This window comes from Lipotes vexillifer, unplaced genomic scaffold (genome assembly GCF_000442215.2).
Source record: "Lipotes vexillifer unplaced genomic scaffold, Lipotes_vexillifer_v1.1 scaffold778, whole genome shotgun sequence".
Classification (NCBI taxonomy): Eukaryota; Metazoa; Chordata; class Mammalia; order Artiodactyla; family Lipotidae; genus Lipotes; species Lipotes vexillifer.
The window spans coordinates 687326-696272 of NW_006774127.1; the positions used below are offsets into that span (position 1 = coordinate 687326).

An 8947-nucleotide genomic window follows, 5' to 3' on the forward strand; every position below is an offset into this window, starting at 1 on the left:
GGCAGGCGGACTCTCAACCACTGCGCCACCAGGGAAGCCCTGATGTTTTATTCTTAATGCCAAGTCCCTGCCTGTCCTCTCTTGAACCCAATGGGTTTCCTTTGAGCATCTACCACTGTAGTCAAGGATTTCTAAATTAACTGCCTAGCTGCCTCTCAGTATTTGCAGATTTCATTCCTGAACTGACTGGATCAACCCGAAGACATCTTAGAGTCCATCCTCTTGTCCCAGTCTCCTTGATCACCCAACCTTGCTACCGGTCTGTCATTTACTTTCTTGCTCTTCCAATTTGCTATAAATACATTCTCTCTGGACTCAATCTTTTCACTTGCTTTCTGACTTGGCTTTTGTCTTTTCTTCTGGGTTTAGTATTTTCGTAACCATTCGGACAGCCATGCTCTCTCCTCTCAACCTAGGTACTGTGCTCCCAACAGGCTTCCTTGGGGGCAGTTTGCCATCCATCAGTTTTGGACATGAGAGAAGAATCTGTAAACACCCAGTCATCACCCCTCATAGTCTCTTGCCTTTTAGGTGTGGCTCAGTCTCCCACCTGCCACATTCCACTCCCTCTTCACGTTTTTCTGTGTTTTACAACTCTCTATGTGAATAAAGGACCTTCTAAGGGGCTTTTTAAAAGCAGATTTTCTTAATTTCTTGTCCAAATTCTCACCAACAAAAACAGTCAAATAACTCAGTTCACTGAATATTTAAGAAAACCATTGGCTCAATTTGTGCAATTAAGAATAAAGAAATATCTCACTGCTTGCTGTCAGTCACTGTTTACGACTAGGGATAGAAAAAAAATGGTGACATATTTGTATTCTTTACGTGTTTTTCTGTAAAGAACATGGAGATTATGGGTTTAATGACCCAATACATGAAGAGTTTGTTCAGTTACTAGCTTGCACATTAAGGAAGAGCTCCAGGAAGTCCAAATTTTATGCCCACTATTGGAAGCACACAAACAAAAAATAAGCCAAGTATGAAATCTTTCCAGATATTATTTTATTTACTGTTTCACTTTTTTAAAAAATTTTCAGCACAATCCAAAACAGACGTTAATATATTTGTTCTCAGTGAATTCTCAAATCAATCCAGAAAATATTAAATATTGTGTTTCTTTGTGCATTGTTCAAAGGCTGCTCCAGTGGTTTGAAAGAGACAAAAGACATCTTCTAGTGAACACTGCCATTCCTCTAGGGGAAAGCTCTACCCAGCTAACAGCTATTTTAAGATGCTGAAGATGCATTACCACAGGCTGCAATTACTCTGTGAATCCCAATTTGAATTGAAGTATCATCTCTCAAGGGTGTAATCCCAGGGTCACATTTCCTTTTCCAGGCAAAGTAAACCATCTCTTTGACTATTAAGGCCACTGCAGGCAATCTCAGACAATCAAAGTTCCTCTTCATCTTTAGGTAAATAAAATTATCTTTAAAAAATAGGCAATATGAAATTCATAAAAATAATAACCTACAGTGATAACAAGAGCAAATCAGCCACAAATAATTACTAATCATGGTCAATTGTTGAATAAAGATCAAAATTACTAATGGAGATCCTTTAAGCATCATACCAATGTACTAAATAAATATTATAGAAATATATCTATGATTTTTAAAACTTTGAATGGGCTTTTATAAACCAATATTGCAGTGTCTTAATGCAACAATTATTATTTACTACAATTTGTCTTCTCCCGAAATTATTGTTGCAAATCTTTTCATGCCTTTTTCAATCAAGAGGAAAGAAGATCCAGACCTGAAATGCACTCTCAGCTTTTTCGTCCTTGTCTGTGGTTTTTCATCCCTTTTGAAAGAAATCGCAGGAGACCCTGACTCTGTGTGTGGTTTGTCTGACCACATTATATTCATAGGCTCAGAGAGCATGTATGTTCAGCACAGCCTGGCATCTTGTTTTGATTTTGCTTCCAAACAGAAAACACTCCTCTATTTAAATTTCCGTCTTTGTTTCTTCTATCTCTTCAACATTAGAAAGGTTAATCAGTCTTGTTAAAAAGAAAAACTAAACAACAGCTCTCAAAAATAAATTTTCAAAAATTATCGCCTTTACAAAGATGATACAACTCGCCCACATAGAGACGTAAGTTTTACCTGTGTCTACTAATTGTGAAGTTTTCTTCATTTGGATCTTTTCACGTTCTCCCAGTTCCTTGTAACTAAGAGAGTTTACTTGAGATAGTTTTTCTTCCCAATCCCACAGCCGCTACCTGCTAGTTTTTTCCTCAAAATCCTACAGCCACTACCAGAGGTCAGGTGACCATCTCCCTCACATGGGTTATTACACTGTCTTCTAACTGGCCTCCCAGCCCTCATCTTGCCCCCTCTCCCCACCTAGTAGCCCATTCTCTACAATTCTGTCATGATGAGAACTTTAAACTCTAACCAGTTGAGAAATGGAATATTTCCTGCCATATCATTAAACAAAGGATGTCACAGTCATCAGCAATTGCAGCCCTCCAATGCGAGCCCTGAGGGAACTCAGGAAGGAAAGAAGGCCTGCCATCTAGCAGCCATCAGAAGGCAGTCACCCCCTGTGGTGATCCCTCAGGATTCAAAAATACAGGATATTGGCCCCAGATAACTGAGGTGAATATCAAAGGAATGATTTCAGTGAACCCAGATTCTTTTTTTTTTAGATTTATCCAATTATACTTTATTAAGAATGACAGAAAATCAATATGAACAAGATTTTTACCATAGTTCTATCATATGTGAATTGTCAGAGGATATAAGCTATGTCAAATTTGCTTTCTAAACATATTTTTCAAAATAAAAACCCAGATTCTTGCATCTTCTCATACATAGAAAAGCGCTAAGTTCCTTAACTTGACATATCTGGTTTTCCTTTAACAATCATCTTTTGACTTTCAGACTACCTGCCCTTTGTTGCAAAACTTCTGTATAACCTGGTTCTCCCCTCCACCGCCTCCTCTGAGAAGTTCTCTCAGGGTCACTTGAGATGTTACCTCCGGGCTTGAAGTCCTAAAACTTCCCACCGAATAATACATAACTCTCAACTTTTAGGTTGTGCATATTTTTTAAGTTGACACGGTTTATTGAGCATTTGAAGTTCCAGCCCCTACTCATACTAGCTGCCTCATCACTCTTTACACCCTTCTTCACAGTTCAAGCCCTAGAAATACTGAAAGTCTTTTTTTGGTCCTAGAACACATCATGATCTCTTTCCCTTTAGGTTTACAGGCATTATGCTTCAGTCTGCCTCTCCTCATTTCTTGATCAACCCCTATCCACCCTCGAGGTCTCAGCATAATTTTTATTTCCTCCCCCATGATTTCTAGATTCTTTTCCCCATCTAAAGGTCTCTACTCTGATAATTATTAGAGGTGTACTTTTCCATAACAGTATTTCTCATATTTTATGTGATGGGCCTAATAGTCTCTTCTCATTATGCTTCGCCTCTCCTCATTTCTTGATCAACCCCTATCCACCCTCGAGGTCTCAGCATAATTTTTATTTCCTCCCCCATGATTTCTAGATTCTTTTCCCCATCTAAAGGTCTCTACTCTGATAATTATTAGAGGTGTACTTTTCCATAACAGTATTTCTCATATTTTATGTGATGGGCCTAATAGTCTCTTCTCCACGTGAGGGCAGGGTCATATCTATCTTGATACAGTTATATAACCAGTATACAACTTAATATTTACAGAATGAATGACTGGTTGATTAGTTGGGTGGAAGGATGGAGGTGTGGATGAATTAATGGATGAATAGATTTTTTTAATGTGTGGAGTTAGGATGGCTATCTGGGAAAAGGACAGAGACAACGGAACTTTGCAGTGCCCTTGTTACCATCAATACATCTTTAAAAACATGCCACTGACTTCTCTCCACATTGATTTGGTACAAGACACATTCGTTATGAAAAAAAAAGGTTAAAATCTCATTCATATATTCAAACTTTAAAGAAATGATTTAAATATTCACTTATGTATTCATTCAGGTATGTGACAATCTCAGGCTTGTACCTCAGGATAATGAAGTTAAATTTATTGTTTCTTCCCTTAAGGAATTTACAGTCTAGGGAGGTGCTATACAACAAACTTGAAAAATAAAATAGTAATTTAAAAAAATAATAAAATTAAGTCATAATAATTCTGCATTGTCTTTAAAAAACATTTTCACAAATCACTTTTTAAAAGTCCTAAAAATTTTGTGAAATGGTTTTGACTGGAAAAAATACATGAATTTAAATTCAAAGATATACCTTAATTGTCAAATATTCCATCATATGAATTCTGCAAAGATTAAAGTATATCCATGTGAGGAAACTAGCAAAATAAATGTGAAGGGGACAGAGTTGAGTCCTGGGACCTAGAAAAAGTGATTTTAGGAGGATTGAGAGGAAACTCTTACCAAAAGAAATGCTCTCCTATGGTATGTTGAGTAAAATATTCCATCACAGTCGTTAAGGTGTTGAGTCCCATTATGTGCAATATGGAAATGAGGACCTAGGGAACATAGTCCTGCCATTTGTAAATAATAGATGGATGGGGCTTTCTAATGGTGAGTGGGAGATTTGGGTTTCCCCCAAATAACCCAAGGAAATAGTTCTGTCATTGTGAGCACTTAAGAGAGAATCCACACAGAACTATGCTGCATAGAAGCATCTCATGAGGGAAAGCAGGTAATTTCAACAGTGCTTAATAGGTTGACCAAAAAAAAATGTCATTGTAGCAAAAATAGGATGGACAGTAAGAAGTGCTGAATTTAAGTATCTTCATCTAGTCCAAACAATAATTAGTGCATTTGTGATCACCAGTACTTATGGCAGAATAAACAAGAATCTGTGAATTTTATCTTCTTTATAATCTACTATAAAACAGAACACAGTACAGCAGAAAGAAGAGGAACCTGAATTCTTATGGTGTGCTTAGCTCGGCCTTCTTTTTCTTCCTCCTGCCCTCACTCCATCATTCTGAATGTTGCATGCCACTCCACGTGTTCATACAGTAACTGTGCAAATAGAGCTGAGTCTCTCTCCAGGAATTGTCCTTGTATGAACAAAACTACCCAGCCCAAAGCCACTTCTCTTCCCCCATGACAGCCTGTAAGAAATGACTGGTTAGTTCAGAGGCATGTGGATTCAGCTCCTTTGCTTCGATTTGGGACAATTCTTCAAGGCCATCCCAGCTCCAGTGCCCTCTGGGGGATCTCCTGAGGCTTCGGGTGCAACCACACCATCCTCCAACTTTTACCTCTGCCCAGTTCTGCTTCCTAAACTCACTCAACTTATGCAAACAAAGCTCCACCTCAGAGTCTGTTCCTTGGGGACCCCAACATACTGCAGCCCTCAATGTTGGGTAATGCTTACCAATGCACACTTTTCCATGCAACCTCCTGCCAAAGAATGCATATTGTGGGAAATATCAAATCAAAAAACTGGAGCATAACATTAGTGAATAGAATAATCAATTGCAGTAGTATCAACAATTGATTTAATAGGATTTTGGCTCTAATATTACGATTTTAAATGCATCTTTATGGAAACAAAACTATGTATTAATTTAAATAGTAAATCTTCTTATGACTATTGATTCTGCATTCCAAGATAGAAGGCTTTCAGTGTGATTTAAGTGTTTATTTCAAGGCTTGCATGAAACAGGGCATTCTAATCCAAATAACAGAGTTATACTGAGAGTATTTAGTCATTTGCATTATCAATGTAGTGCCTGGAAGTTTGAGATGAGTTGAAATTGGCCATGCAAATGAAAAGTAGCTTAGCTAACATTAACAATCATTAAAGGGTGAAAATGACCTTAATTTCTAAAAAGAAAGGACATATTTAATGATCCCCTATTAGCTAACTTCCATTTTATACAATTACATGGGCACCTCCAGTCACAGAAGATACTTGGTATGGCTGAACAATTATCACTCTCAGGTGAAAAGTATTTGATGTTGCATGTTTCCTTCATTTAAATAGTTTTTTTTTTAATTCCAAGAGATGAAAAGACAAAGCTAAAAAGCATTCTCTTAAAATTCCACCCCAATTAGTAGGATTAGAATACTAATGCCAGCAAGCTATAAAACAACAGAATCTTCTTACACAGCCACTTTACAGGTAAAGCAGAGGACCAGAGACCTACAGCCAAGATATTTTTTTCTCATGACCATGGAGACATTGCAACGGCTTTGTACTCTTCAGGTATTAACTGATAATTAAACATTTAGACAAGTGTAGATTACTTCACATACACCCGATCTAAAATGGTTAAAGGAGAGGCACTGAAATTTTTAGATTTCAGAAATTGCATTGTGAGGCCAAATGTGAAATGTTAATATCTCAACGTAAATTTAAGATACTCTTAAGAGTTACTTAAAATAATATTTCTAATTATCTTTTCATCCTTGACACAAATAATAAAAAATATGCTCTTTTAAATTGTTTTTGACAGCTTTTGCCTATGGCTTTCACATGCATCTGAATTTTTTTTAAGTCCACAAAAAAATTTTATTAAGGCAGTAAGTGAAGACCCAGTCACTTTGCACATCGAACCCCCTCAAAAGGATGGGGTCGGGTTAGGGAGAAACCTGGCGTAGGAATATCTCCTATCCTTCAACAGAGAAGACTTGAGGGAGGAAGAGGAGCTATGCAAATAGGTTGCAAAAGGTGGGAAAGAAAGGGAGTATTAGATCAGGATGACAGCTGAAGAGGAAGAGGAGGATGGAGAGGGTGAGGGATCTGTTGAAGACCCAAGAAACACAAAGGGGGCTGGGGCTAGGGAGCCAAAGGAGGTGGGAAGTGCGGTCCTAGAGCCCAGAAGTGGGGTCCGTGCTGAGGCAGGGTGGCCCCTTGGGCCCCCTTCCCTATGACCCACTTGCCCCTGAGTTCCGTCCTCCAGCTCCTCCCCTCCAGGATCCCGACGAACAGGCTGCTTGCAGATAGGGCAGGTCTTCTGGGTCTTAGTGAGCCATGGGTCCACACAGCAGCAGTGATAGGCATGAGCACAGGGAAGTACCCTCAGCTTGTCCCCATCCTCATATGCATCCAGGCAGATAGCACAGACATCATACTGGTCTCCTTCTGAGAGTCATGTGTAGGAATCTGTTTCAGTTGCTCTTTGGTCAGTGGTTTTCTCTGGTGCTCTTTCTGGAGCTGAATACAAGGAACTCTCAACAACGCTCCCATACCCAAAATTAGCACTCCCAAAATCCCCAAGAAAAGGATGAGGCAATAGGCCAAGAGGAATCCATCATCTGGGACCAGAAGCACCTGAGCCCCCTTCTGGTAGACAAAGAGGTCACGCAGGTACTTAGAGCTCCTCTCGCTGATAAACACAGACGTGATCCAGATATGCTGCTGGATTTCCTCATTATTCCAAAGCATGATCAGAAGTTCATTGGAATTCACATTGTGCACCACAGCTGCACCATACCCAGCCTTCTGAGCATTTAGGACTTTGAGGTCAAAGTTGCAGTCAAATCTTGGAAGCAGTGCAATGAAAACTGACCCACTGACCCGGGCTGGGGGCGGTGGAGCAATGGGGCTGCAGGCGTTGGCTGGGCGAGCCTCCACAAGGAACCCCTTAAGTCCCTCTGGCTCAAGGTAGCCCCAAAGAGAGCTGGGAGGTCTGCAAATTCCATGCTGCCATTGTGGTCTGAAGTCGCTCAAATGAGCCCCGTGACAGGAGCCGCTCCTCACAGCACAGTGGCCACAACCGCAGGAAGACGGAGAGCCGCAGGGTGCATGGTAGCAGTGGGGGAAAGGCTGAGGAGGCTGCATCTTGGTGGCAGAAGCAGAAGCGTTGTTCTGAGCCCTCTCCCCCTTCCTTCAAGATCCCAGAGGTCCAACCACCCCCAGGTGCTACTCTGCAGCTACATGGGGGTATAGGGAAGGAACCCCAGCTCTAACTCGTTTAGTGGACCTAGGAGAAAGACATTCATGTACCCTTTTCTGGTATACAGATAAAACGGAAAAGAGAATGGGGCAAGCACAGGTGACAGAAAAACTTCTGGAAGAGTCGGGGAACTCAAGGAGATGGGGCTTCCAGCCAGGTGGTCCGTTTTCCTATCCGCGGGCAAAGGATTTCCGGTAAAGAAAATCAGGCTACTTCCGGCATGGTACACTCAAGACGCAGCACTTCCGGTCCTCTCTTCCTTCTTCTGCTATGCTGCCACTACAGCCGCGGTACCTTCAGGTCTCGCGAGACTGCTCGCCACACTTCCGCCCCATCAGCGGAAATCTTTCAGAGTCTGTCTCCAGAGACCTCCTAGCTCTGGTTTAACCTGGCTCGCTCGATTTTGCATCAGAACAAGCCAAATGGAGAAATTTCTAGCAGATTTTTTTTTTTTTTTTTCGGTACGCGGGCCTCTCACCGTTGTGGCCTCTCCCGTTGTGGAGCACAGGCTCAGGACGTGCAGGCTCAGCGGCCCTGGCTCACGGGCCCAGCCGCTCCGCGGCATGTGGGATCTTCCCGGACCGGGGCATGAACTCGTGTCCCCTGCATCGGCAGGCGGACTCTCAACCACTGCGCCACCAGGGAAGCCCACAGATTATTAATTTTGATGTAAGTTTTATGGCAGTTGATTCTAACTAAAAATGTGTACCAGCATCTACAAGTGCGAGTCCTTTGTTGTCCTCTCTCCCAAACAAGTAACTGACATCTGAGATAATTCACAAATGCTGCCATTATGATACAGATAACCAAGGATCATCTGTATTAAAAGAATTTAACATTTTAATCATTTTATCTCAGTGACCCAATACAGTCTTTTAAACTAATAAAATTCTATTTCTATGTCAAACAGTATGGAGATAGAAATAAAAATCTTATTTCTTCATGAGGACCAGTTTAGGCTAGAAGGTGTTAACCTGCTGGGTGTTTGGACAGTACATTTTTCTAGGATATTGTAGAGACCTGGAGGTTTTGATGTAGAATTGGATCTATATGACCAAGGAA

The 8947-nt window shown here is 40.8% G+C and overlaps 1 pseudogene; it reads right to left on the reverse strand.

Annotated features, from left to right (window-relative positions):
* Positions 1-6676: 6676 nt before the first annotated feature.
* On the reverse strand, positions 6677-7736 carry LOC103089139 (E3 ubiquitin-protein ligase RNF167 pseudogene; annotated as a pseudogene).
* Positions 7737-8947: the final 1211 nt, after the last annotated feature.